At 43.2% G+C, this 27364-nt stretch overlaps 1 protein-coding gene across 5 annotated transcripts in view; it reads right to left on the minus strand.

Annotated features, from left to right (window-relative positions):
- The window catches only part of ATP2B2 (ATPase plasma membrane Ca2+ transporting 2), a 494651-nt gene that overhangs the window by 220712 nt on the left and 246575 nt on the right, over positions 1 to 27364 (minus strand). For 4 of the 5 annotated variants that reach the window (XM_053668978.1, XM_053668975.1, XM_053668976.1 and 1 more), the window contains one exon: positions 105 to 200. The exons of the other annotated variant lie outside the window; for it this stretch is intronic. The gene's annotated coding sequence lies outside the window, so the exon portion shown is untranslated. The remainder of the gene's footprint in view (positions 1 to 104; positions 201 to 27364) is intronic. 5 annotated transcript variants of the gene reach the window in all.

Genomic DNA, 27364 nt, shown 5'->3' on the forward strand with positions numbered 1-27364 from the left:
AAACCGAGCTTTCCTGCTCAGTTGACCTTGTATCAGCAGCAACCCAATAGTGCCCTCTTCCCAGGTCTACCCCACCCCCAGCAAAACTCCAGTCTTCAACTCACCCCTCCAACGTGTTCCGGTTAAATAAAAGGCATCAGGGTTTTGAAAGTGGGGCCCATGTCTTGCTGGCTCTGGGGACTGGGTGATGAAGTTCAGCTCTGAAAAAGGGACATGACATTGATTAGGGGTGGGTGACTTGATGAGGACCTGGGTCAGGAAGGAGTAGGAAGGGAGGAGTGGTGTAGACTATCCCCCATGTACTAGCCTTGGGCTGGGGCCAGAGTTGGGCAGGGGTGGAGATAGGAGAGAAGCAGGGGTGTCCCTTTTCACCTACCTGCTAGGAACTGGCCCAGCCAAATGGGGACCTAGCCCTGCTTTCCCCATCAAAACTTGCCAGGTTCCTCCTCCCTTCCAGGCTCCATCTAAGGGAAGCAAGTCCACCTGCTGGGAGGGGTGTCAAGATGGGGCCTCTCTGCCCTCTGCCTGCTGGCTGGTGTGGGCTGCAAGGGCAGAAGTAGTGTGGTTGAATGCTCATGGGTTTGTGCTTTAGAGACACAGAGGCCCTGAGCCAAGTGGCTTAACTTTCCTGAACTTCCATTTTCCCATTTGTAGGATAGAAATAATAATATCTACTTTTACGAGCATTTGCGTGTATGTGTATATATGTATAGGTTTATGCAATTTTAACATGTATGTAGTTTTATGTAATCACTATCACAATGAAGATACAGGACTGTTCTATCACAAGTTTCCTTGAATTGATGCTTTATAGTCACATTAATTTCTTTCCCACCTTCAATCCTAAGCCCTGGCAGTCACAAAACTGTTCTCCATGTCAGGAATAGTGTTCTTTCAATTGTGTTCCATAAATGGAATCATGCTATATGTAACCTTTTGGGATTAGCTTTTTTCATTCAGTATAATTCTCTGCAAATTCATCAGGTTGTTGTGTCTATCAATAGCTAATTGTTTTTTATTGTTGAGTACTGTTCCATGGTATAGATTTACCACAGTTGGTTTAACCATTCATCCACTAATATTTGTTTAACCATTCACAGCCAGTTTTTGGCCGTTATGACTAAAGCTGCTACAAACACTTATGCACAGGTATTTTATGTGGGTATAAGTTTTTGTTTACTTTGTATAAATGTCCAAGAGTGAAATCCTTGTGTCACATGGTAGTTGCGTGTTTAGTTGGTTTTGTTTATTTTTAAAGAAACTTCAAATTTTTACAAAGTGGCTGTACCATTTTACATTTCTACCAGCAATGTATGAATCATCTAGTTTTTCAGAATCCTTGTCAGCATTTGGTGGTGTTTTTTATTTTAGCCATTCTATAGGTGTGTGTGTGTGGTTTTAATTTGCATTTCTCTAATGACTAATGACGTCCAACATCTTTTCATGTGCTCATTTGCCATCTGTATATCTTCTTTGGAGAAATGTTTCTTCATAACTTTTGCCTATTTTTTAATTGGATTGTTTTATTTTTTAAAACTGTTGAGTTTTGAGAGTTTTAAAAATATATGTCAGATACCAGTACTTTGTCAGATTTTGTGGTTTGCAATTATTTCCCTACAGTCTATAGCTTGTCTTTTCATCCTCTTAACAGTCTTTCATAGAGCACAACTTTTAATTTTTGTGAAGTTAAATTTATCATTTTTTAATTTTATGGATCATGGTTTTGGTGTCAGGTCTAAGAACTCTTTGCCTAGCTCAAGATCCTGAAGATTTTCCTCTTATGTTTTTTTACTAAAAGTGGTATAGTTTTACATTTTACATTTAAGTGGTCCATTTTGAGTTAATTTTTGTATTAGGTGTGAGACTTAGATAGTTGTTTTTTAACATATGGATATCCAGTTGCTTCAGAACCACGGGTTAAAAGATTATCACCTTTCCTCCCTGAATTGTTTTTGTACCTTTGTTAAAAATTGGTTGGGCTTATTTGTGTAACTCTAGTTATAGATCATCTATGTCATTCCACTGATCTATATGTCATCTCTCTGTCAATATCACACAGTTTTGATTTTTGTATAATATATCTTGGAATCAGGTGGCCTGATTCTTTTCTATTTATTCATCATCAAAACTGTTTCAGCTATTCTAGCTCTTCTGCCTTTCCCATATATATTTCAGAATAATATCTTTTATAGTTACAAGAATATTGCTGGGATTTTGGTAGAAATTGCAGAAAACTGACATCTTAACTTTGCTGAGTCTTCCAGTCCATGAACACATTATGTAACTTCATTTATTTAGGTATTTGTTGACTTCTTTTTTAGTGTTTTATAGTTTTTAGCATATAAGTCTTATATATAGAAATGTAACACATTTTTCTATTTTTATTTTGTATCCTGTGACCTTCTTAAACTCACTTATTACTTCTAAGAGATTTTTCTCTCTTTTATAGAATCTTTGGGATTTTTTATGTAGGGATTGAAATTATCTGCAAATAGGGGCAGTTTTATTTCTTCCTTCCCAATCTGTATGCCTTGTCTTGTCTTATTGTTCTGGCTGGTACTTCCAGCACTATTTGAATATAAGTGGTGAGAGCTAGCATCCTTGCCTTGTTTCTAATTTTAAGGGAAAACACTTAGTTTTTAAGCATTAAAATTTATGTTGGATGTAATTTTTTGTAGATATTCTTCATTAAGTAATGGAATTTGTCCTCTATTCCTATTTTTTGAGCATTATATCATGAATTAGTGTTGAATTTTATCAAATGCTTTTCTTGTGTTAATGGATATGTCATATCAATTTTCTTCTGTAGCCCATTAGAATATTAGATTATATCAATTGATTTTTTTAATGTTGAACTAAACTTGCAGTCCTTGAATAAACCCTGTTTGGTCATAAGTCATAATTGTTTTTATATGTTGTTGAATTCTATTTGCTAGTATTTTGTTAAAGATTTTCACATCTATATTCATGAGGGATGTTGGTCTGTAGTTTTTATTTTTACTTTTTCTACTGCTTCATCTGGTTTTGATGTCAGGGTAATGCTAACTTCATGAATTGAACTGGAAAGTGTTCCTTCCTCTTCCATTTACTTAAAGACATTGTGTAGAATTGGTGTTAATTTTTTAAACATTTAGTAAAATTCTCCAGTGAAACTATCTGGTTTGGAGATTTAATGTAATATGTTAAAGTTTAAGTCTACAATTTTATTTATTGTTTTCTGTTCTTTCTACATACACTTACAACCATGTCTAAAAGTGTTATAATTTTTGCTTTAACTGTCAAACATAATTTAGAAAGCTCAAGTGATGAAAGAATGTCTGTTGCATTTACCCATGTTTTTGCTTACCAGATTCTTTTTTTATTTCCTGATATTTCAAGATTTCTTTTTAAAAATTATGTCCTTTCTGTTTGTAGAACTTCTTTTAGCCTTGTTTTAGGGTATATTTTGTAGGAACAAATTCTCTTAGTTTTTTTTTTCAACTGAGAATGTCTTGATTTTTCCTAAATTCCTATAGAATCATTTTGCTGGATATAGAATTCTTCCTTGACTGCTCTTTTCTTTCAGCATTTGAAAAAAAATTGTGCCACTTCCTTCTGATCTACATGGTTTCTGATGAGAAATCCACTATCATTCAAATTGTTTTCTCCTGATAAGTGAGTTGTTTCTCTCTCACTGCTTTAAAGATTTTAGTTTTGATTTTAGCTTTGAGAATTTTACTTATTTTGTATCTTGGTGTGGATTAATTTGGGTTTATTTTCTTTGGAGTAAAAAGAATAAATATTCTCTATTTATTCTTCATGAAATAAATAGACTTATTTATTTATTGCCAAATTTGAGAAGTTTTTAGCCATTCAAATACTTTTTCAGCTCCACCGTCTTTCTCATCTTCTTCTAGGAGTTCAGTGAGCCATACATTGGATCTTTTGTTATACTCTCACAAGCTCATTTTTTAGTCTATTTTAGTTTGTTGTTCAGATTAGATAATTCTTATTGTTCCATATTCCACTTCAATGATTCTTTCCTCTGTTTCTTCCATTCTGTTATTAAGCATATCCACTGAGTTTTTAACAAAACTTCAGTTATCACATTTTTCAGTTCTAAAATTTCCATTTAGTTCTTCTTTATGTCTTCTATTTCTTTGCTGGGACTTTATATTTTTTAATTTGTTTCAAGTGTGTTCATAACTGTTCCTCAAAGCATTTTTATGATGGCTGCTTTAAAACCTCTGTCAGATAAAATAACAAATAACATCTCTGTCATCTCAAGGTTGACATCTACTGATTGTCTTTTTTTTTTTTTTTTTTCATTCAGTTTGAGATTATCCTAGTTCTTGGTATAAGTAAATTTCATTGGAAGCCTGGGCATTTGGGATATTATGTTTTGAGCCTCTGGATCTTATTTAAACCTTCTATTTCAGCTGGCTTCCTCCAACTTTACTTCAGTACCGGAAAGGAGGTTGGGAACTCCAGCTCCCCATGAGGACTCCACTGATATCTCCTTTGATGGGAAGGGTAGGAGTGTCTTGTTACTACTCCACTGAAACCATGAATTGTGGGGGTGAGGTCTTGTTACTATCCAGTGAGGAATGAAAGTTCTGACTCCCTATGTGGCCTTCTCTGACACTGCCTCAGTGGGTGATTTGGGGTGCCTTCATAATAGCCTGACAAAGGTGGAAGTCTAGTTTCTCCACTGGATCTTTGTTGGTGGGGGTGGGAACCACAATGTTTTTTGTGGTGTTTGGCTGGAGTAGAGAAGTTTTTGTCTAAAAGTGTTGCCCCTTTCCTCGTTCTTTAGCTAGAAAAAGCAGGATTTTGTTGGTGGCTAAAAATTTTTTTTTGCTTACCCATTGGCACTTTTTTTCATTTCTGTCTTCTTCAGCTCTAACTCTAGGATATGTGAGGCAAAAAGAAAGTCCAGGAACTCACTATCGTATTGTTTCTTGGGTCTTGAGATCCCTGGCAGATCTGTCTTCTCTCTTTTAGAGTTTTATGTAGAATGTACAAGAGTTTTAGTTGCATCTGGCAAGTGGAGTAAGAAGTACCTTTACTCCATCTTCCTGGAAGTAAAAGTCCACCTCAAGAACTTTTAACAAGTGCTTCCTAGTTCCCTAGACTTCTCCAGATCATCTATATCATCTTGACACTGCTAATCAAATCAGATCTTCTGAAATGCTCATTTCCCATGGGATTCCAGCTTTCTACCTGACTCAGATGAGTGCTCAATAGGAAACAAGAGAAAATTTGGGCTTTTAAATGTAGCAATTGGAGACTTGAAGTAAAGCTCCAAAGATGTCAACTTGTTAAAACCAGAAACCCAACTGGGTCTTTTTCAGGGTCTCCAGGCCTAGCCCTCTCATGTCTTTTCAGGGGAATACAGGAATCCTAGCCCTGTTTCTAATCCTAAATGGCTTAAGCCAGTGAAAGTTCATAACTTTGCCTGGTTCCCCTCAGCTGCTGGCTCCTCCCACTGGCCGTGCATTACCATTTACAAGAGGCTCTCAAGTCAGTGCTTTATCCCCTCCCTTCCGTAGCTCTGGGAGTCAAGAAGCACCCACCATTTTTTTGTGTGAAGTGTCTGGCTCCCCAAGGGCAGTAACTTATTTAAAGCCACTTAATTCCACACTGGCAGAGCCTGGATTACCAAGGCCTTGTGACTCTGGCACCAATGTCATTTTTGAGGGTCTACTTTGTCTAGCCCCAAATCTTCTCTGTATTTTTATCTAGGTTGGATGTTCTCAATGTGTAGTCCACACACCCCTGAGGGTTCCTAACACCCTTGCAGGGGAGCTGAGAAGTCAAAATTATTTTCCTAATAACACTAGGATGCTATTTGCCATCTTCACTGTGCTGATATTTGCACTGCTGGTGAAGAAGCAATGGTGAGTAAAGCTGCTGGTGCCTCAGCACAAATAAAGGGAGTGGCACCATATGGTACCCATAGCAATCACATTCTTCACCATAAAGTTGTGGTACAAAAATGCCAGCTTCACTTAGGAATGTTCTGGGCAAAGCAGGAAAAGTTATTAATTTTATTAAATCTCAACCCTTGAAAACATGAAAGAGGAAGTATTCATAGAGCATGTCTGCTGTACACTGAAGTATGATGGGTGTTGGAGGGAAAGTTCTCTTGCTGTCAGTTGAATTGAGAGCTGAATTAGCCTCTGTTTTTCTGAAACACTGTTTTTTATGTAAGGGAAAGACTAATAGACAAATGAAGGTTATTCAGGCTGGGATATTTGGCAGATATTGTCTCAAAAATGAGCAAAGTAAGCCTATTGCTTCAAGGAAAGCAGCTGATAATTTTTGCTGTCAGTGATAAAATTTGAGATTTGAAAGTGAAAATCAGAATTTTGGAAAACTTGTATCTGCTATCATGAGTTTGACAGCTTCCCAACATGTAAAAACATTTCTGACAAGGTCAGTGGTAAGATTACAGATGTGACTTTTACAACTCTTATATAACAAAATATACAAATATTTCAAGGCTCTGTGCAATTCAGTGAGCTGATATTTTCTAAATGACCAATGAATAATGTTAGAAAAGCAGGCATGGGTAACAGATTCAATGAAGTGTAAGAAGAAAAAAATGGATTTTAATGCACAGCAAGAAATTCATTGAGATACCTTCAGGTTCTTTATTGCAAATGATTTTTAAGATGCTATCTGCTATGGGTTGAATTGTGTCCCCTCTAAAATTCATATGTTGTAGTCCTAACGAACAAACACCCAGTACCTGGAATGTGACTGTGTTTGGAGACAGGATCTTTAAAGAGGTAATTAAGGTTAAATGGAGTCATTTTAGGTGGACCCTAGTTGACCAGTGTCCTTATAAGTAAATAAAATTCGGACAGTCAAAGAGACACCAGGGATGTCTACGCACAGAGGAAAACCCATGTGAGGACACAGTGAGAAGACAGCCACCTGCAAACCAAGGAGAGAGACCTCAGAAAAAACAACCCAGAGAAAGTCTTGATCTCAGACTTCAAGCCCCCAGAACTATGAGACAATACGTTTCTGTTGTTATAGCCACCCAGTCTGTGGTATTTTGTTAAGGCAGCTATAGCAAACTAATATACCATCATTTGTTGAATTTGGGTGTACTACAAAGAAGAATATATACAATTATCTGAAAGGGTTATTAAAATACTTCTGTCTTTTCCAACCACACATCTCTGCAAGGCTGGAATTTCTTCATATACATTAACCAAAACATCATATGGCAACAGATTGAATGCAGAAGCAGATGAGAATCCAGCTGCCCTCAATTAAGTCATTACAGAAATTGGCAAAAATATAAAATATTACTCTTCTCACTCATTTTTTGTTTTGAAAAATATAGTTACTTTTTAAATTAAATATGTTGTATATGTTACCATATGGGTTTATTAGTGATATTTTAAATGGATTAATAAATATTAAATTTCAGTTTTAAATTCTAACATGGTAAATATAGAAAGTATTCACATGAGCAAAATTTTTGGGGGTTCTCAATCACTTTTAAGAATATAAAGGGTCCTGAGACAGAAAGTTTGAGAATGGTTAATTGAAGTCAGTGTTTCCCATCCCTGGGTCATTCGAATATACGGTTAGGATGGTGATTTTCTGTCCTTTAATTGATCATATGTTTTTTTCCTTAATAATTTGCTTGATTAAAACCTAAACACATTATTTTAAATGGAAATGCTGTCACTGCCATCAGTGGAAAACCAGTACCACTCACCACAAATAAAAGATGACCACAACAAAGAAATATAACAAAATGTTCTTCCATTTAGTGAATCTCATTTCCCCACTACACCTCTGAGCCCAAAATTGGTTTACTCTCTGCTCAGAGCTCAGCCAATATTTAGGAGGTATGAGGCTGTAATCAAAAATACACTAGTGCCTTTTGCATTGATGTGACCTGGAAGACTGAAGGAGAACGGAAAACGGACTAGTTTTCCTGTCAGGTGATGGGCTGTTCTTGAATACTACCTAATATCCTCCTGGGTCCCATCAGAGACACTTGCCTCACACTTATGGATGCTCAGATTTAATGGCACAGAGACTGAAAGGTGGGAGAGCTGCTTTCTTTACAAACCTTGCCTTCCTGAAGGTGAGCAGAGCAGAGGGTGTTACTTGTGCCCACAGGCCCAAGATCACTGTCCTGTGCAGCTAGGCTTGGGAAATGGTTTACTCTAGCTCAGGTAAGCCTGTAAGATGCTGCTTGTTGCAGCTCTCCTCAGAAGTCAAATCAGTTTATGGCCTGTGGACATCTCTACTCAAGCTTGTGCATATTCCACTCTTGATTCACTCCCCCTCCCAAATCTGTTCTCCTTCTCATGTTCCTTTTCTAAGTGAACGGCACCATGGCCAAGAATGTTCCCAGCAATGCTGTTTGCAAGAGCTGATCCCTGCCAACAACCTGCATGCCCACCAGCAGGAGAATGAGTCAACAGACTGTGATATCTTCATGCCAGGAAATACTATACAGCAATGAGAATGCATCAGCTTCAGCTTCAGCCACCACGTGGATGAGTCTGAGAAGCAATGTTGTTTAGAAGAAGCATCTCAGAAGGTTGCAGACTGTGTGATGTGATTTCAAAGAACTAACACAAAAGCAGAACTAAACAATAGGCAGTGTAAGCATACACCCACAAGATAAAAATGTTTGAGAAAAACGGCACATGGGCATTTAATGTTCTTTCTGCCCAATTTTGCTGTGAAGCTAAAATTGCTCTAAAAATACAATCTAAAGAAAGAAAAAGCAAGGAAATGATAAACACGTGATAGTCATTTCTTTGGGAAGAAGCAGAGGTTGGGATGGGGACATTCACACAGGAATAGGCAAATGATTGGTGTCATTCTGGTTCTTGGGTTGGGATGTGGGTCCATGATATACATACACTGTGTTATTAAACTAACATATATGCTACATAATTTCTTTCACACATGTCAAAATATAATATTAAAAACATAAAAAAGAAAAAATGTGCAGTCTTTGAGCTAGTAATTTTTTAAAGAACATATTCTAATAGAAATAATTGGAAATGCGAACAACATTTCTGTCATAAAGATATTTATCACAGTGTTTTTACTTTTAAATCATGGCACTAATTTGGACAAAATCTTAATGCCCAATATTAAGGTGCTACTTCAGTAAATTACTGAGCAGCCATAAAATAGAATATCACGCATCTATCAAAATCAATTTCAAAGAACCTATGCACCACAATGTTCATAGCAGCACAATTTACAATAGCCAAGAGTTGGAAGCAACCTAGGTGCCCATCAGTAAATGAATGGATCAAAAAATTGTGGTACATATACACAATGGAATTCTATGCAGCAGAGAGAAAGAAGGAGCTACTACCCTTTGCAACAACATGGATGGAACTGGAAAGCATTATGCTGAGTGAAATAGGCCAGGTGTTGAAAGACAAATACCATATGATCTCACCTTTAACAGGAAGCTAAACAACAAAACAAACAAGCAAGCAGAATAAAAACAAAGACACTGAAATAGAGAACAAGAGACAGTGACCAGAGGGGAGAGGGAATGGAAATTAAGGGGAAAAAGGGGGAGGGATTTGGAGGAACAAGTATGAAGGACACAAGGACAAGAACTAAGGGGGGTGGAAATGGGAGGGAGGTGGGGATCACGGGGCGGGGGGGCTGGGAAGGGAGAAATAGAAAACTGTACTTGAAAAATAAGTAAATAAAAAAATATTTAAAAATTAAAAAAAAGCATTTTTCCAAATAATTTTGAATGACCCAGGAAGACTTCTTAAAAACCTCGAGTGAAAAAAGCAGAGTAGAGAATGGAAAAAAAATTAGGATATCAATTTTCCTAACCCCAAGAATAAACTTACATTTATAGTATAAAAAAGATATAATGTTGAAAAATATAACATTAAAAGATAGTGTTCCCCATATGCCAACATTGGTGGTATTTAAGGTTTTTTATTTTTCTATAAAATGTCTCTCTATATTCCTTTGTTTTCTAGAGGAAACATGCATGTAAGACAACATGCTAGCATGTGGCATGTTAGTACAGGAAGACCAGCTTGTCCATTTTCCAGCACCCTCACAGTTCCCTCTCCTTAAATGCTTATCCAACTGCCCCCTTCAGCTGGAGTTTAATGTCTGATAGGTAGCCATCAGCCTTACTCCACCAGAGGACTAGAGTGGGAGGGAAGGAGGCATCAGACAGCCCCCTGCTTCCCAGTCTTTAGTCTTCAGACTGAAGCCCCCCTCGGGAGGGGCTTGGCCACTTCAGCCTGACCCCACACAGCCATTTGTATAGGGTCACCTACTGAGAATGAAGAAAGGGGCCAGCTCCCAGGCCCCTTTGCCCAGTCACCACCTCTCTGCACAACTAGGGCCACTCAGCTCCTACCTAGGGGTGGGGAGGGGCACGGAGGGGCAGCACCTTGGACAGATCCATGCCAGGCCCAGACATGGGGCCTATCATGGACTCCTCCTTCCTGGGGTCCCCACTTTTCTATCACTTCCCCTCTCCAGAGATAGAAATCTGCCACCAAAGTTCCCCCTGCCCCGCCACCATATCTGCATTCTCTCCTGCTATGAAGCCACCTGCCTATCAGATTGTGGAGGGATGGTCTATTCACCTTATTGCTCCATTTTACAAATGGGGAGACTGAGGCTCTTAGAGGTAAGACCACACATCTGAAGGTATACACCTAAAGGTGGCCAAATCAGGCTGTGTGGCTTCCAAAGCCAGTAGTTCTACTTCCCATGCTCCACACCTGCTACCTCTATCAGCAAGTGCTCTGAACTTGTGTGATGGTCTCTTTGAGTCAATAATAAACTCAGTGTCCTTATAAGTAAAGAAACCGAGGCTCAGTTCTGCTGAGCTATCTGCCACACACCAAATCAGAGGCAGATACATTGAATGGCTGCAGAAGGGAACACACCTGCAGCTGGGAACTGAGCAGCAAGAGGCCTGTGCCCTCCCAGGCTTCCCTGGCTGGGCCAGTCAATCATATGGGCATAGCAGGCAGGGGGACTGGTATGAGCCAAGTTCTTTGAAGATGTGGAGGACAGCTGTGGGTGGTGAGCCCATTTGTCAAAGTTGACTGCCACTGAGGCTGGGTGGCCTTAGGAAAGCCTTCTCCCCTCTCCAGGCCTCAGTTTTGCCATTACAAGGAGTTGGAATATATGATTTTTTCCAAACTTGACAAGGTATTCTATGGTGTTTGGGGTGTATGGTATTCTGCAGGTGGTTGGGGGTTCCCTTTACATTCCTTGTCCTTTGGGGTTCATAATAGCCAATGGGGAGAAGGAGAGAGGATTCATAGAGAGAAGAATGGCTGGTCCAAGGTCATACTATTCCTAACAACAATATCAACAACAATGATAATATTCCCCTACCTATAATATGTAGGCAATTTACGTCTCCCAAAACTCTCTCATGCCTACTGTTTCATTCACAGTCCCCATTCTACAGATGAGGAAATGGGATTAGAGAGGAAGAGAGAGTAGCCTAAGGCCACACAGCTGGCCCATAGCAGGGAGGGTCCTTGTTCTTGTTCATTTGTTTCATGAAACTTCTAAACTATTGTCCCCCAGGAAGCTGCAGGCATGGACTTCCCAGACACCTGTCCAGAGATGCTGAAGTGACTTGTAAGCAAAATTATCTTGTGCCAAAGCTGGGAGGGAAACCACACAGGGAATTTGTGTTTAGGCATTTGCAGAGAACATGTTTCCCCTGTTACAAAAATAATCACTGGGCGCCCCAGCTGGAGGGTTTACATAATGCCCTTCACATGTGTGACACCCACTTCAAAGGCAGTTGGGAGGAGCACTGGATGTGGATCCAGTCTTGGCACTGACCCCCTCAGCCATGTGCTCTGGGCTGAGTCCCTTTCTGTAAAGTGAGGGGGTGGGACAAGGCAGGTCCCATGGTCCTCACTACTCTGAGCACTGCGCCAGTCATTACCAGAGGGATGTCTGTCATTTCTCATTCATTTCTTGTCAGACAAGAGGGGTCAGGAATGATGGATGGCCAGGACACTGCATGCTACGGTCACTGCTGGAACCCAGCCCCTGGCACTCAGTAGGACCACATTACTGTATATTGGTGACAGGGTTCTAAGGAGCAAATCTCAAGGGCATCTGTTTTGTATAACACAGAGGAAAAGGGCTCCTTGAGGCTGCCACTCATTGAATGCTCAACATGTGCCAGAGTGTATACTCCAAGTGGGTTAAGGAAATACTTAATCCTCAAGCGATGCTAAGAGTTTAGAGATGCTGCTATTGCCCAGCCCATAATCCCACAGATCTAACTAACCCCTACGATGCAATTTCCTTCACAGTATCTGTACCTCTTTGTCTGGGAGCCTTTTTTGGTGGGCAAGTTCCAGAGAAGTGTCACCACTCCTCCCACTCCAGCAACCCTCAGGCAATGACTGATGGGAGTCAGTGTATCACTACCTCATCGCTGTTGCTCCTGGAGTGGGAGCACTGAGCTGTGGGCTCCACCTCAGTTCCCAGAGTCCCCAGTGTGATTGTGCCCCAGGTGCCCACAGGGGTAATTAACTTTCTTGAAAACATCTCTTCTTTCCTGTCTCCCTTACCAGCATTCCTGTGCCTCCTACATAAATTACTTGCACTTAAATTATTGTCTTGTGGTTTGCTTCTGGGAGAACACAGACCAGGAAAGGAAGGCACTAATATTATTCCCATTTGCATGGGACTAAAGCTGATGCTCAGAGAGAAGTGACTTTCCCAGGGTGACATGGAAAATCCAGATGTGAACCCAGGCCCAATGGAGCTTAGACTTTTTGTTTTAATCACCACATATGCCAAGAATAAAGAACTAAACCTAAGATTCAGAGTCTAATGAGAGGATAACCATGGAGGAACATTCCCTCCCTCCCTCCCTCCCTCCCTTCCTTCCTTCCTTCCTTCTCTTTATTGAAATCAACTACTTGTCAAGCCTCAACCTGGGTGCTGGGGGTGCACTGTTTAAATGCACTGGCTCTGGAATCTTAGTTAGGGACCTGGGTTCAAATTCAGACTCCAATCATGTGCACAGCTGGTATCATTTGGGTGAGTGATTCATCCTCTCCTCGGCTCTGCTCTGTCACCTGTCAAATGGAGGACCATGGTAGTGCCTACCTCACAGGGCACTGGAAGGGTGAACAGATTTACAAGTCCAAATAAGTGCTCAATATGTGTTAACTATAAAATGATGGTAATGTCAGTGCTGAAAACTAGGAAGTGATATGTGGCAGCAATATTACCATTTTTACCATGCCTTATCACTTAGACCAGTACACAGTTATAATATGTAACTGTGAATTGCATTGGAGTTTAAAGTTTGTATTTCCCCCTACTTTTCCTTTCTCCCTCCATCTTTTTTCCCCTTCCTTCTTCCTATCCACACAAACCCCTGTCTTCTGCTCCTTGCCAGACCCTGTGCTGGGGACTGGGGCACAGAGATGACAATACTCTGCCCCCAGGGAACTCTTGGGACCTGTGGGAAATGGAGAGATAGACAAGGCAAATGTTAGCTCAGTGTGTTGAACAAAAGCCAGCACAAATATAGGGGAGCATGAGGATGGGCAACTGACCTTGTCTGGTAACACTGGAATTGGGGGAGGGAGCCACATGGCTCAGAGAGGTTAAGTCACTTACTCAAGGCCACACAGAAAATGAATGTTGGTCTGACTCCAAATCCCATCTGATTTCTAATATCCTGCTATGTTGTTATATCTGTTAAGAGCCCCAAGGAATCCATAACAACAATGATTTCTATTGCAAGACAGGTCTGGGGACTCAGCCCAAGTGAGTGTTTTATGGCTTGCTACCCACAGAGAACAGAGCTTCTGAAATCCCATTTGAATGAGCAACTGAAGAGTTGTGAACAATGTGAAAGCAATAAATATTTACTTCAAAGGGAAGCTGATACTTATGATTTTTTTCCCTGAGAATTAGAACTTAAACAAATAGCAGAGATGGAACAAGACAAGAGATGGAACTTTATCGAAGACTAAGGACCACTTTTGAAGTTAGAGCATTTTGCCTTGCTGCAGACTGTCTCCTTTTCAGTCACCTCACAAGTAACTTAACTACAAAACAATATCTTGATGAGGGGGGATCCAAGAAACTGGAAGTATCTTCTGGAGGGCAGGCCTTTTGTAGTACAGGCTTCCCCTGCTGGGTGAGTGTTCTAGGAACCCATCTCTATCAGTGTTCCTACTGGCATTGATGTGAGAGGCTGGGTTTGGCCTCAGTGAATTAATTGTGAAGACTCTTTCAATGCATTTGCCCATTTCATAATGATTTACAACTGCACCTGCTAATACTGTGCTGAGTGTTCAGCAGTTTTTGACCAAAAACAACATTATCCCCATGCCCCATCCTCCTTATTCACTCAATCTCACCCCAAGTGAATTTTTTTGTTTCCCTGGATAGAAAAAGTACTCAAAGGGAAATGTGTTGCCCAAGTGGATAAGGTGAAACAAACAAATAAACAAACAAACAAATGGCAGGAGCACTAAAAGGCATCAAAATTGACAAGTTCAAAACCGTTTGGAGCAGTGGAAAAACGACTTCAATAGGTGTATTGCATCAAATGCCTCAAGAGTACATTGAAGGTGACTGAAGTTTAAACATGTAAGAATAAATACACGATTTTTAATAAATACATTCCAGGGTTTTTGGGTCCCTCCTCGTATTTTTTCCTTTGTGGATCCTCATTCTGTTGATCAGATTTTTATTTGTTTTCAGAAAGCATGCTTTTCTCTATGCGGTTCTTTACAAAAAAAAAAGTCTAGTACAATCTGAGGTATGGATCTCTAGTCCCTTTCAGAAGGACACATAGTCACTGAAATGCTCCAGTGAGAGTCAACTAGAATAACAGGTTCTGATACACAAAAATTCATTTTACTGGAAGCCTGTCAAGACTTAATGTGTCCATTCCAGGAACCCAGGCTGCCTGGGCACCAACATCACACACTCTTCTGATTATGGTGGGGATCAATGTGACCCCCAAAACTACAGAATTAGTTGTAGAAGAGTTTTAAATAGTCGGAAATCTATGCTGGGTGAGGTCATGGTGCAGACGAAGGGAAAACATTCACAGTGGCTCTGGGAGAGAAGGTCGCTGTTATGTGTAGTGGCCAATGCCTGACGCAGAGCATAAACCCCAACCAGGCCAGACTGCTGGCAGGATGCAACTCAGCCTGCTGGTTCTTTGACTGAAAGGTACAGTCTGGCTTTTCCAGACTTGGATTAAGCCAGTTTAAGGATTAGACAGGACTGAGGTGGGTAGAAATGGATATAAATCCTTTATGCCCTGTCCACTCTTGTCTGTGGCTATTTCTCTCTAGCCTGGGCAAGACAGCAGAAGTGTTTCATTAAGAGGACTCCAGCTGAAGGCAGCCAACAAGTGAAAATCCCCTGAACGACTATGCAAATATTTTCTACTCTCCCTTTCCCCCAACATATAGCCTCCTGAAGCTGATTCTTAATTAGCTCATAGGACAGAAATAGATTTTTATCAAAAATTAGAGTTCAAACTTCCACTCCAGCAATGGGACATAAATGCTAACAATTACATTTCATTTGAGAAAGAATAAAATGTATCATATTTACCTGCTTTGTTCTGTCTCTGGTTCCCAAAGCTAACTAGGATAACCAGTATGGGGAGTTCTGAGGACTGGTGAAGAGAGCCAGGCTGGGAATGTCCTCCTAGTCCTGTGGCCTCAGGTACATCTCAGTTTCCCCACCTGTCAAATGCAGATACCACCCTCAGCCTGGGCTGCTGGAAGCAGAACATGAGGTCTGGGCTGGGCCAGCTCTCTAAAGCTCTTGGCAAATAGAAGTTAAAAACATTAACATTGGTTTTGAACAATGTCAAAAGTTGCATAAGAAGGGTAGCTGTGCTTAACATGGGACTTGGTTTTGGCTTTCTGGAGCAATCCTGCAGCAGCATTTCTGCAGCCGGAGAGGGAACACCCTTCCCACAGCTGCCACCTCCATGCTGGATGGTGACTCATAGTGCTAGCAAGGGGCGTGGGCGGGAAACCACTTAGGCATCACCATGGAACCTGACAGATTTGCCCCCCATGGAGCTGCTCTGTAAAGAAAAGGGGGTGGGGGCTCTTCCCCTCCCTAAGGTGAGTAGGGCACAGAGGAAACAGCTTTCATCAGCTGAAACCCCTCACTGCCAACAGCACTGGAAGCAGAGAGTCTAAAGTGTGTGTTGGCACTGGCTCCTGGGGTGGGGGGCAAATCCCACCTCTTGGGTGTTCCCTTCCCTCCCCCAGGTTCAAAGACTCCTCAAACACTGAACATCAGAAAAGCAAAACAGGCCCATTCACTCCGAGCACTGTCTCTGTGCTGGGCCCTCTACCAAGCCCTTTACGTGCTTGGTTTTATTTTATCCTCAGAAATATGTGTTCTTTTTTTTTTAAAAATTATTTATTTATTTTTAGAGAGAGGGAGAAGGAGGGAGAAAGAGAGGGAGAGAAACAATGTGTGGTTGCCTCTCATGCGCCCCCGACTGGGGACCTGGCCCACAACCCAGGCATGTGCCCTGATTGGGAATCAAACTGACAACCCTTTGGTTTGCAGGCTGATGCTTAATCCATTGAGCCACACCAGCCAGGGCCAGAACTACCTGTTCTTTCACCCATTTTACAGAAGAAGAAACTGAGGCTGGAAGCAGGTCACACAGCTCCTGGAGGTGGAGCTAGGGTTCCAAGACCTGTTTCCAGTGTTCTGAAATGTATCAAAAGATCCTCAAATTGGTGTCTGGACATGTGAGCAGGAGAATGTTCCAGAAATACAATTGCTGGGGCCAGGACAGCTTAGGGCAGGGGCATTTATTTTTCTGGCAGTTACCATTTTTTTTAAAAAGGACTTTCTATGTGTTGTCTCATTTACTTTTCACAACAGTTCTATGAAGCAGGTGATAATATTTCTATCCCACCAGTGAGGAGGCAGGGGTTGAGTTGCTCCCATGCCACTTGCTTGCTGTCTTCACTCACCACCTTCTATGACCTCCAGCTTCCTGCTCCTCCTCATCTGAGCAATGGGGATATATGAAAACCATTGATGTCAGGGTTAAATAAGGTAACAGAAGGGAAATGCTTTAGAAACTGCGAAATGCCACTCAAATACTAAGGAGTATTATTATTTACTAAAATAGCTTAGTGGGGAGAGTGCAAGTGAGGCTGAGAATTACAAGGTTCTGGATTCAATCCTAGATTTCTGCAGAGTGCTTAAGTGGCATTCTTCCCTGCACGGGAAGCTCCTGAGAGCAGGGATCATGTCTGGCTTTCCTCAGTTTCCCCAGCTCCTAGCATGGCACATAAAGAGTTTCTGAAAAATTTTGGCTGAACTATTTAGGACTAGTTCTGTTCAAGTGAAGAGACTGAAGGGGAATAAAAATAGATTTAGGGACTGGAATTGACCTTAGGGTTATTAGAAAATTGATCTTCCGCTTTGGGGACACTTTTGAGAATGAATAAAAAGGCACTTTTAGTTTTCTAAAGAAATTCCAGACTGTTTTCCACAGTGGCTGTACCAGTCTGCATTCCCAACAACAGTGCACTAGGGTTCCCTTTTCTCTGCATCCTCTCCAACACTTGTTTGTCGATTTGTTTATGATGGCCATTCTGACCGGTGTGAGGTGGTATCTCATTGTGGTTTTAATTTGCATCTCTCTGATGGCTAGTGATGCTGAACATCTTTTCATATGTCTCTGGGCCCTCTGTATGTTCTTCATGGAGAAGTGTCTGTTCAAGTCTTTTGCCCATTTTTTAATTGGGTTTTTTTGTCTTCCTGGAGTGGAGTCGTAAAAATAGAACTGCCTTTTGACCCAGCAATTCCACTGATGGGATTATACCCTAAGAGCCCTGAAACACCAATCCAAAAGAACCTATGCATCCCAATGTTCAAAGCAGCACAATTTGTAATAGGCAAGTGCTGGAAGCAACCCAAATGCCCATCAGTAAATGAGTGGATCAGAAAACTATGGTACATTTACACAATGGAATTCTATGTAGCAGAGAGAAAGAAGGAGCTGCTACCCTTTGGGGATGGAACTGGAGAGCATTATGCTAAGTGAAATAAACCAGGCAGTGAGGGACAAATACCATATAATCTCACCTTTAATTGGAACCTAACCAACAAAAGAAAAAAAGCAAACAAAATATAACCAGAGACATTGAAATTAAGAACAATCTAACAATAGTCAGAGGGGAGGGGGGAGGAGACAGTGGGGAGAAGGGTTTTCAGGAACTACTCTAAAGGACACATGGACAAAACCAAGAGGGAGGGGGGAAGCAAGAAAGTTTGGCTGGGGTTGGGGGAATGGTGGGGAGAAAATGCAGACAACTATAATTAAACAACAATAAAGTAATTTTTTTAAAGGTACTTTTAATAGTCATGATAAGCTGGGATTGTCCCTGGCCAAGCAGGACATATGGTCAACCTATGTGTTGATCATTTGGCCTGATCCGCACATTGCAGGGGAAACTGAGTCCCAGGAGAGGTACAGAGCTGGGATGGAGCTAGGGCTCCCTGCTCTCTCCCAGGCCTGCTCTTAGGAGAAACAGAACAGCAGCAGCTAGTGGGTGGAACTTGTTTTTGAGGGCCTCTGGCTCTCTGGAAGGAACTGGGCGTTATCCATATAACCCAAAGTTTCTGTTGGGTAAATATCAACACTTCTGGGCTGGTTACTAAGGGCCTGAGTGGTTGCTAAGCAGCCCAGCCGTGTGACCTCATGAGGGGCTATTGTTCTGTGCTCAATAGGCATCCTTGAATGACATTCCCCAAATCACAAATTCCAGGGTCCCCTGGGGTTCTGTAGAAAAAAGACAGATTGTAATGAGCAGGAGCAGTTGACAGACCCCCCCCCATCTGTTTTCTTAGAGTGGGGAGGGGCTGGGTACCACCTTTCCAGCAGAACATAGGAAAGCTTGAGTGCCTAGTGACAGCCATCAGCTGATGCTACTAGCCACTGAAACACCCCAGGAATAAGGAATTAACGCCATGCACAGGTGCCTCACCCTGTGTAATCCACCTGAAAACACATCATCTCAGTTTGTTTACAAAGCATCTGTATGGGATGGGGGTCATAATGATCACCCCCACTTTTCTAAACATAGAACCTGAGGTCCAAAGAGAAGAAACAGCTTGCCCAAAGCCTCCCCCAAATGTCTTGTTTTCTGAGTGGAACAATGCCACCTGAAGAGATCCATGTTCTAATCCCTGGAGTCTGTGACTATGTTAGTTTACAAAGAGGAATGAAGGTTGCAGATGGAATTAAGGTTGCTCATGAGCTGACCTTGAGATGGGAGAAGTTACTAGACAATCTGGGTGGGCCCAGTGTAATCACAAGGGTGCTGAATAGGGGAAGAGGGAGGCAGAAGAGTCACTATGCAATGTGAGAAAGCCAGTGCTGGCATGAAGAGGAAGGAAGGGCCTGTGATGAGCACAGCCACTTCTAGAAGCTGGAAAAAGCAAGAAATTCTCCATGAGAATGTCCAGAAGGAACGCAGCCTTGCTGTGATGTTAGCCCAGAAGACCGGCACCAGACTTCTGACCTAGAGAAATGTTAGCTGGTAAATTTTAAGCAACTGAGTTTGTGATAACTTGTCATAGCAGTGATAGGAAACACACCAGGGTTAGAAATCTGTACCATTTGAGCCATAGGGGGGGCCTTGGAGATATTTAGCTGCTTGGAGTTAAAAAAAAACAGAAGGCCCAGAGAAATAAAATTATTTGTTCAGAGTCACAAAACAAGTGACAAGGACAGTGACAGAGACTTCTGGGTGGGGTCAGATTTCCTACGAGTCCCTGAGACTGTCTGCTAAATCTTGTAGACCACTTCTCTGCTGATTCTCACCAACTGGCTTGATTAGAATTCTGGGACAGTAACCCCTCTGTCTCCCCTAGCCAGGGGCAAACAGGAGGCAATCTCCTCCTATGTCTCACCACCAAACACAGGTGGCTGGAGCCAGAACTCAGCCTTTGAGCCTCAGTTTCCTCATCTGAAAGTGGGCACAGCAACTTCTACCTCACATAGTGAAAATACAATGTGAGAGGACAGAGGGAAGCCTGTGGTGCCACACTTGGCACACAGTAGGTGCTCACTGCCTACTCTTCCCTTTCTCTCAGTCAGGCCCAGGCCCTGCTCTGGTTCTCCTAAGGCTGCTGGCTCTAACACCTCAGTTTCCTTCAGAATTTGAGGGCTTCATTCCCAGAAGGATGTTATCTCTGCCTGGCACACAAAGGCTAAGTGAATGCTTGTGGAACAGCCTATAGGATTGACACCTGAGTGTTCCTCTAGCTCCTCTGCCTAGAAGGCTCCTATGCATCCATCAAGGTCTAGCTCAAGTGCTCCCTCCTCCAGGCAGCCTTCCCTGATCTCAAGGTGCAAGGTCATGCTCTTTTCTTTGTGCTGTGGTACCCTGATTTTTGTGTTTAGAGCCCAAGCCATGGTGACAGACATACCTGGGCTCCAATCCTGGCCCTGCCTGCAAGATTCTGGACCAGCTCCACCTCTTCTCTGAGCATCATGTCCTCTGTTCAGTAGAATAGTGATAGGACTTCCATTGTGGGATTATAGGAGGAGAACATGAGATGCTGCATGGGGAAGGTTTAGAGCAGTGCTGGTGCAGAGTGGGCATACTGCAAATGACACTTGTTTTCATTGGAATGGTTATCTTAGATGCCTCCTACTGCCTCCTAGTGCAAAACTAAGGTCCTCGGGGCAGGGACATGTCTGACTCACCTCTTTGATAGAACTCAGATCTTTACCAAGCACCTACTATGTGAGAGGCATCTTTATTCCAGCTTTGGAAGGACAGAAGGAAACAAGGTCCCTGTCCCAAACAGGTGACTTTCTGGAGGCAGGGGAGACAGATGTTGAATAATCTACACAGATAAAACAGAATGTATCAGGAAGGATTTGCTGTGATGAAGCAAAAAAGGTAGGACAATGGGTGGGGAGTGAAAACAGAGTCTATATTTTGGATAAGGGGGCAGGGTAGGCCTCTCTGAGGAGGTGGTGTTTAAGTACTAACTGAAGAGAGGGAATGGAATGAGCCATATAGACATGTGGGGAAAAGCATTTCTGGGGAGGGAACAGAAAGGGCAAAATCCCTGAAGAGGGGAATGTGCCTGGCAGGTCTGAGGAATATCAGGGAGGCCATGTAGTGTGTGCTAGGAAGACATATACAGAACTGAAATGCTATTGCATCATTTACACCATTTCATAAAAATATTCAGTTATGCCTATTTATTACTTTTTATTCATAGGAAATTCATATTCATTGAGCTTCTTCATGTATTGTGTCACTAAATGCTCACAGCCACCTTCTGGGGTTGGCACAGCTGTCCCCATTTTGCAGATGAGCAAAACTAAGGCTCAGAGAGGAGAAAGGCTTTGCTCCAGGTCAAACAGAGGTTAGGTAGCTAAGTCAGGATTTGAACACAGGGCCGCGTGATATTTTGATTCTTGTTTTTTCTCCTGGGACACCATGCTGGAATGGTATTCACACCCCCTGATTCCTGCTCTCCCACCTTTAGTCACTTCTGGTCCCAGGAGTGACTTCTCCCCTTCCCTCCCTATCTGGTTTTTATAACCTGTGTCTGTGGCTTCCTAGCCTGGGTCTCTGCTCTGAGACACAGAGGTGAACATGGAGTGTAGGCCCTGGGTGGCCACTGTGGGCTCTGGAAGGCAGTTCCAGTTTCAGGGTCCAGAGATGTTACTGGCTATGGAGATAAGTGAAGATACATACAGATGCCTGGGAAGTATGAACCTTTAAGGACTTATGAAAAATACATCAGTTCATCTCAAGACTCTTACAGCCTTTGTAGCATCTGGGCTACCTGGACAAGGCTGGATCCCTAGGGCAGTTGTGCCTTGGCAGTGAAATGGAAGGGGGCAAGAGAACCTTCCAGTAGGAGAGTAATGGAGGGAGATGACAGAATGATCTAGGGCAGGGCTCCAGAAGACACCTGGCTGCATTGGGATGTAGGAGGCAGGGGCAGAAGGGACAGGATTCCCAGAGGACAAGGCACTAGAGTTGGCCTCAGGGGGAAGAAGGAGAAATGGACTGCAGGGCCCAGTCACCGAGGGCTGCGTTCAGGGTTGAGAGAGTGGTCAGAAGTGGCTAGAATGGGTGCTGTACTAGAGAGTAACATTCTATAACAGTATTCTGTTTTTAATCCTTCCTCCATCATCATTTATCTCAGTAAATGGTAGAGGCGGTATTTGAACTCAGACTTGAGTGAGTCTGAAGCTGTTACCAAACAAGAGGTCCGAGGGAGGGGCAATACAATATTTGGCCCACCTAGGGATGCCAAAAACTGCTATACAACAGGGGCCCCTCCCAAAAACAAAATAATAATAACTACTGGGCTCTTCTGTCCGCGGCCAATTGGAAAGACATCTCTCAATGCCAGAGATTTGTGAAAAGGAAACAAAATGTTTATTTAATGCTATTCAGGCCTAACGCCTCCACTAAAATAGCAAAGTCCTTTAGGGTATACACCTACACCCACACAGCTCTCCCTTCTCCCACTGTCCCAACTCCGGGTACCGTAAATCAGGAAAAGAGCACACGTCTGTGTTTCAGGCCGCTGGCACCGTCAGCTGTGTCACTGTGCAGGATCTCGAGTTAATCCAAAATACTGTGGTACCCTCTCATGGTCCACTGGCAAGAGTCCTTTGTACCCAGTTCCAGTCAAAGTCTCTCTTGCTTTTCAGACCCCGCGGCCAAAAGGGGGCACCCCAAAGCCGCGTGGGCCTCTTCTACCAAAGCTGCAGGAGTCCGCACTCCACAAAAAGCATGTGGCTTTCTTCTTCACCTGGCTGCAGGGATCTCCATTCTGGCAAAGCTTCGTGGTTTTTCCCTTTCACCTGGGAAAGAGGGGGTCCGCACCCTGCCAAAACCACGTGGCTCCCTCTTTCACCTCACCAAGAGGGGGTCCTCATTCTGCTGAAACCGGGTGGCTCTCCCCCTCAATGGCTGCTGTGTCTGGCTTTTAAATCCTCGCACCCATCTTCCTCTGTACTCCTATTTCCGACTTCTCCCAAGATCAGTTACACCTGCCAGTATTTCTGTATTAACACAAGTTTACTGGGCTGCCATCGTTAGTCTGGGCAGTAATCATCCCATGTCCTCGAGCCAATCTTCTCCAAGCCCCTACGCAGGTGCTGTAACTTGGGGGACCTGCCCCCCAGTTACATCTTGGGGGAAGTGACTTCATCCCCCTAGCTCCAAGACTGGCCACAGCCATTTAACATATCCAAGTGACCACCAAAGGCTATAGATATGTTAAAAGACAATGCCATGGATTAGCTGCAAGGCCGAGACTGTACAAAACAGCCCTGCATGTTCCTGCTCCATGTGTCCCTTCCCCCCAACTCACACCTGCTGGGGGGGGAAGGGGTGAGGACATCTTATATGTCTCTCCATTATTCCTATACACTTTGAATTCTGGACACCATTCCAAATCTTTTTTTGGGAGGGGGCCCTGGCTGCACCCTGTATCAAAGCTAATGTTTATTTCTATGTCATCCTTCTGGGCCATCATTGTAGCAGGACCAAGGTGGTTGGGAGGAGCGGGGCATGTCCAAAAGGTCCAGTGGTGGGGCCAGGTATGCCCCAAATCTGGGGATGGGACAGGGCTGCATCTGATTGAAGGTGGAACTATGAAGGCACCTTGGCAAAGAAGTAATATGGGCCCATTTGCCCCATTTATAATACTGGGAAGGAGGGACAGGATCCTAATAAGGAGAGGATGCCTGAAGATGAAGACAGCTCAGGGAGAGGGAGAAGTGAAAAAGTGAGAGAGAGAGAGAGAGAGAGAGAGAGAGAGAGAGAGAAAGGTCTGATGATTGTTTCAGCCCCTGGACCCAGCTATACCTGAAGCCTGTTACCCCAGGACCTTTCAGTTACTCAAGCCAATAAATTCCTTTTTGGGCTTATGTCAGTTTGAGTCACTTTCAATAGAAAGATTATTAACTTATAAAGTTTATAACTTCCTTGGAACAAAAAAGGAAGGATGGAAATCAGAAGAAAAAACAGGTGAAAGATAGGTGGAGAGGAGGAGAACTGGAGTTTAATGGGTGTAAGAGTTCAGTTTTATAAGATGAGAAAGTTTGTAGGTCTGCTGCACAGCAATGGGAATACACGTACCACTACTGAACTGCACACTTAAAAATGGTTAAGACGGTACATTTTAAAAACCATTGTGTGATAAAAGAAAGATGGGTGAGGGGAGACAGTAGAAGAACAGAAGGGGAAGACAGGAAGACAGGAGAGGTGAGGGGTGAGGAGGGGAGGAGTGGAAAGAGGAGAGGAGAGAACAAGAGAGGAGAGTAACAGAAGGTGGCCCTGCAGCCTCCAGGAGGGAGGCCAGCTGCTCCTGTCACCTACTCTGCTATTTTTACACCTCATGGCTCTCAAGGTAACTTCACACCTGGTGTCCCTGCCCTTCAAACACTAGTTTATTTCCCAATATTTTAGAAATCCTTTTCTTCCCTGAGAAACACTGCCTGCTTCTCAATGCTCCTTGTATTTTGAAATGCAAGTATCACTGGGAGGGTAAGAAGCTGAACAATAGCTGATGGGTGTGATGTTTTTGTTTACAAAGCACTTTCACATTTTGCTTCTCATTGAGGTCTCTCAAAATCTAGTGAGGTAGATAGGGAAGTTATCAGCCCATTTTATAGCCGAGCAGGCCCAGAGCACAGACAGACATGCTCAAGGTTGTCCAGCCTGTGATGCTAGGGTTTGCAACCAGGTCCCCTGATTTCTAATGTTGCTGAGAAGATCTTGGGGTGAGCATGGGGATGGGCCAGCTGGGAGCTTGAAGATAATTCTCAGAGCTCATTGGCTTCTCAAGATTTATCCTGGGCTTGATTTGAAAGAAACTTTAAGGAGATACAGGACCCACAAATGACATCTTTGCACATGTCTCCTCATGAGGAGCTTAGGATGAGGCCTGGATATTCAATTTCCAAAGCAAATGATTTAAAGATGCAGCAGGCAGTTGGAAGGCTGGACCTGCCTAACACTCCTGCTTTCAAGTGTCCATGCTGAGCAACTTGCTTTCTGTTTTGGGAGGAGTTAAGCTACTCTCATTTTAAGGAGCTGCTGACATGGACACTGCTGGCCTCTTGCAGCCTTTGATCATGGTGCATTTAACTGTGACTTCCCAAACCTGAACAGCTGGTCCAGGCCCTTTCAAGCCTAGCAGGCAATTAAGTTTTCACAAAAAGAAGTAGAAACTCCGGGGATAATAAGATGGGAACAACTCAAAGGCAGCAGCTGGTCTTCTGAACAAACCAGAGAAAAACCACTCTCCTGGATGCCCTTTCTAACGAGGTGTCACCAGTGGGCCAGGATGGGAAAGCCCTGAGAGTGGCAACTCTGCAGTGGGAATGCTCCAAGCTTCTGAAAATGGCCATGGATATCCAAGAACTGCCCTCCTAGGAGGTACGCAGCTCAGCAGGTGTTCAAGAGAGGAGCTGACAACCTGTGCTGTCTCACTGAAGCCCTCTAATGTGTTTGGAAAACCAAAAACACCTCCCCACGCTGGCCCATCTTCTGAGTGCCAGGCCTTTACAGCTGCAAATATCTCATGGCCCCAACTGAGCCCTATCCTTCTCTCTAGCCTGCTCCTCCTCCAGTCTTCCCGTCTAGTCAGTCAACCAGCTGCCTGCAATCCATCACCCACTCACACCCAGCCTACCACCCAATCCAGTAGATTTCATACCCAGTACCTCTTACATCCTGTTCCCTACACTGTCGCCAGCCTCATCACCCCACCATCATTGCTCACCTGAATAAATGCAGAACCTTTCACGTGGACTCCTGTCTCCCCCTGTTGCTTCTTATAACCCACTTTCCAACAGAGAGGGCTTCTGGGAGCTGAATCCTATCACATGTAGCTTTGATGGCTACCCTGCAATCAAGATGAAGTCCAAACTCCACAATCATCCTGTGGGCCCCTACCCACCCTCTTCCCAGCACCATCTCTTGTTATCTAGGCTCCAGTCACACTGGTCTTCCTTGAGTGTCCCAGTGCACAAGACCCCTTCCCACCTCAAGGTCTCTGTCTGGACCACTCATACACTGCTTTCTTCCTGGCAAATCTTTTTGATTAGCAAGATTGCTGCTGCAGAATGGTCTTCCCTGACCCTCTAATCAGAAGCCATTCCTGTTGGCTCACATAGCTTTATGCCCATGTCCCTCATAGCAATAACCCAGGAAGGAAACTGCAATTATCTGCAGGATGATTTTTTTTGATACTTGTTGCCCCCACCAGGCTCAGAGCCCCTAAGAGCAGAGAGCAGTTGTACTATGCACAGTTACACTCTGAGCCTAACACTGCACCCAGTACACAATTGGTGCAAAACTGATACTCTGAATGCATGACAGGGAAGTCAGCTGATCTGTGGATGCTTGGCCAGAGAGGGGTGTGGCAGCAGCTACCTTTCAGGGCACATGTGCTCAGCACTGAATTTCATCATAGTAATGAATTCCCCAGGAGTCCCCTGACATTTAAATAAGCAAATATCTGCAATGTGCATGGATCAGATAAGAAAGCTGAGGCTGAGAGGTAAATGAACTTGTCCAAGGTTACAGCACTAGTAAGAGTCAGAGCCACGATTTCTGACTCTAAAGTTGCTGCATTTGACAGGTAGGCTATCTGCATCTTCAAAAGCACCTCACACAAAAGCTGTATCAATCGTAGAACATGTTTCCATGAGGGACTCAACAAGACATCAGAGCCTGGGGATTGGGTGAGGTTCACCAACACATAAAGAATTGTGGCACTACATTGTAGAGGGGACTATGATACTCTAGAGTGCTGTAGGGTGGGGACAAGAGCCTTTATGAAAGTGAGATGATTTAAGCTGCCTCTTGAGATGCTTACCAGGAGCCTGAACAAATGAGAGGGTGTTCCAGGATGGAGGGAGTGCAGTAGCAGAGGCATGATGGTATGATGGGGAATGATGAGTAGTGTGGCATGGCTGAAGAATGGTGGGAGAATGAGCTGCTATTCTGTGTCATATCTGGTATGAGCTCATGATGAGCTGCCCCTGCTGTGGTGGGCATTTGGCCTCATTTTCCCTTCCCAGTCGCTAGGATCTCTCCCACTGGGCACTGGGGAAGTAGGGAAGACTCAGCAGGCAACAATGGCTGGATGTCTGATTCCTGGAATTACTTCTTGCCTTGCCCTCTTGCCCTTCCAACTCTTCTTAATCTCCAGTCCCTAATCATTTCTCAGGACCCCTAGCCAAAATAATGTCTATCTTTTCTCTTCAGGAAGACTCCAGAAGGTAATTGAATTGATGGAAGTGTTAGGTAGATGTTCAAGAATCAGT

This window comes from Artibeus jamaicensis, unplaced genomic scaffold (genome assembly GCF_021234435.1).
Source record: "Artibeus jamaicensis isolate MK-2021 breed Jamaican fruit bat unplaced genomic scaffold, CSHL_Jam_final contig_519, whole genome shotgun sequence".
Classification (NCBI taxonomy): Eukaryota; Metazoa; Chordata; class Mammalia; order Chiroptera; family Phyllostomidae; genus Artibeus; species Artibeus jamaicensis.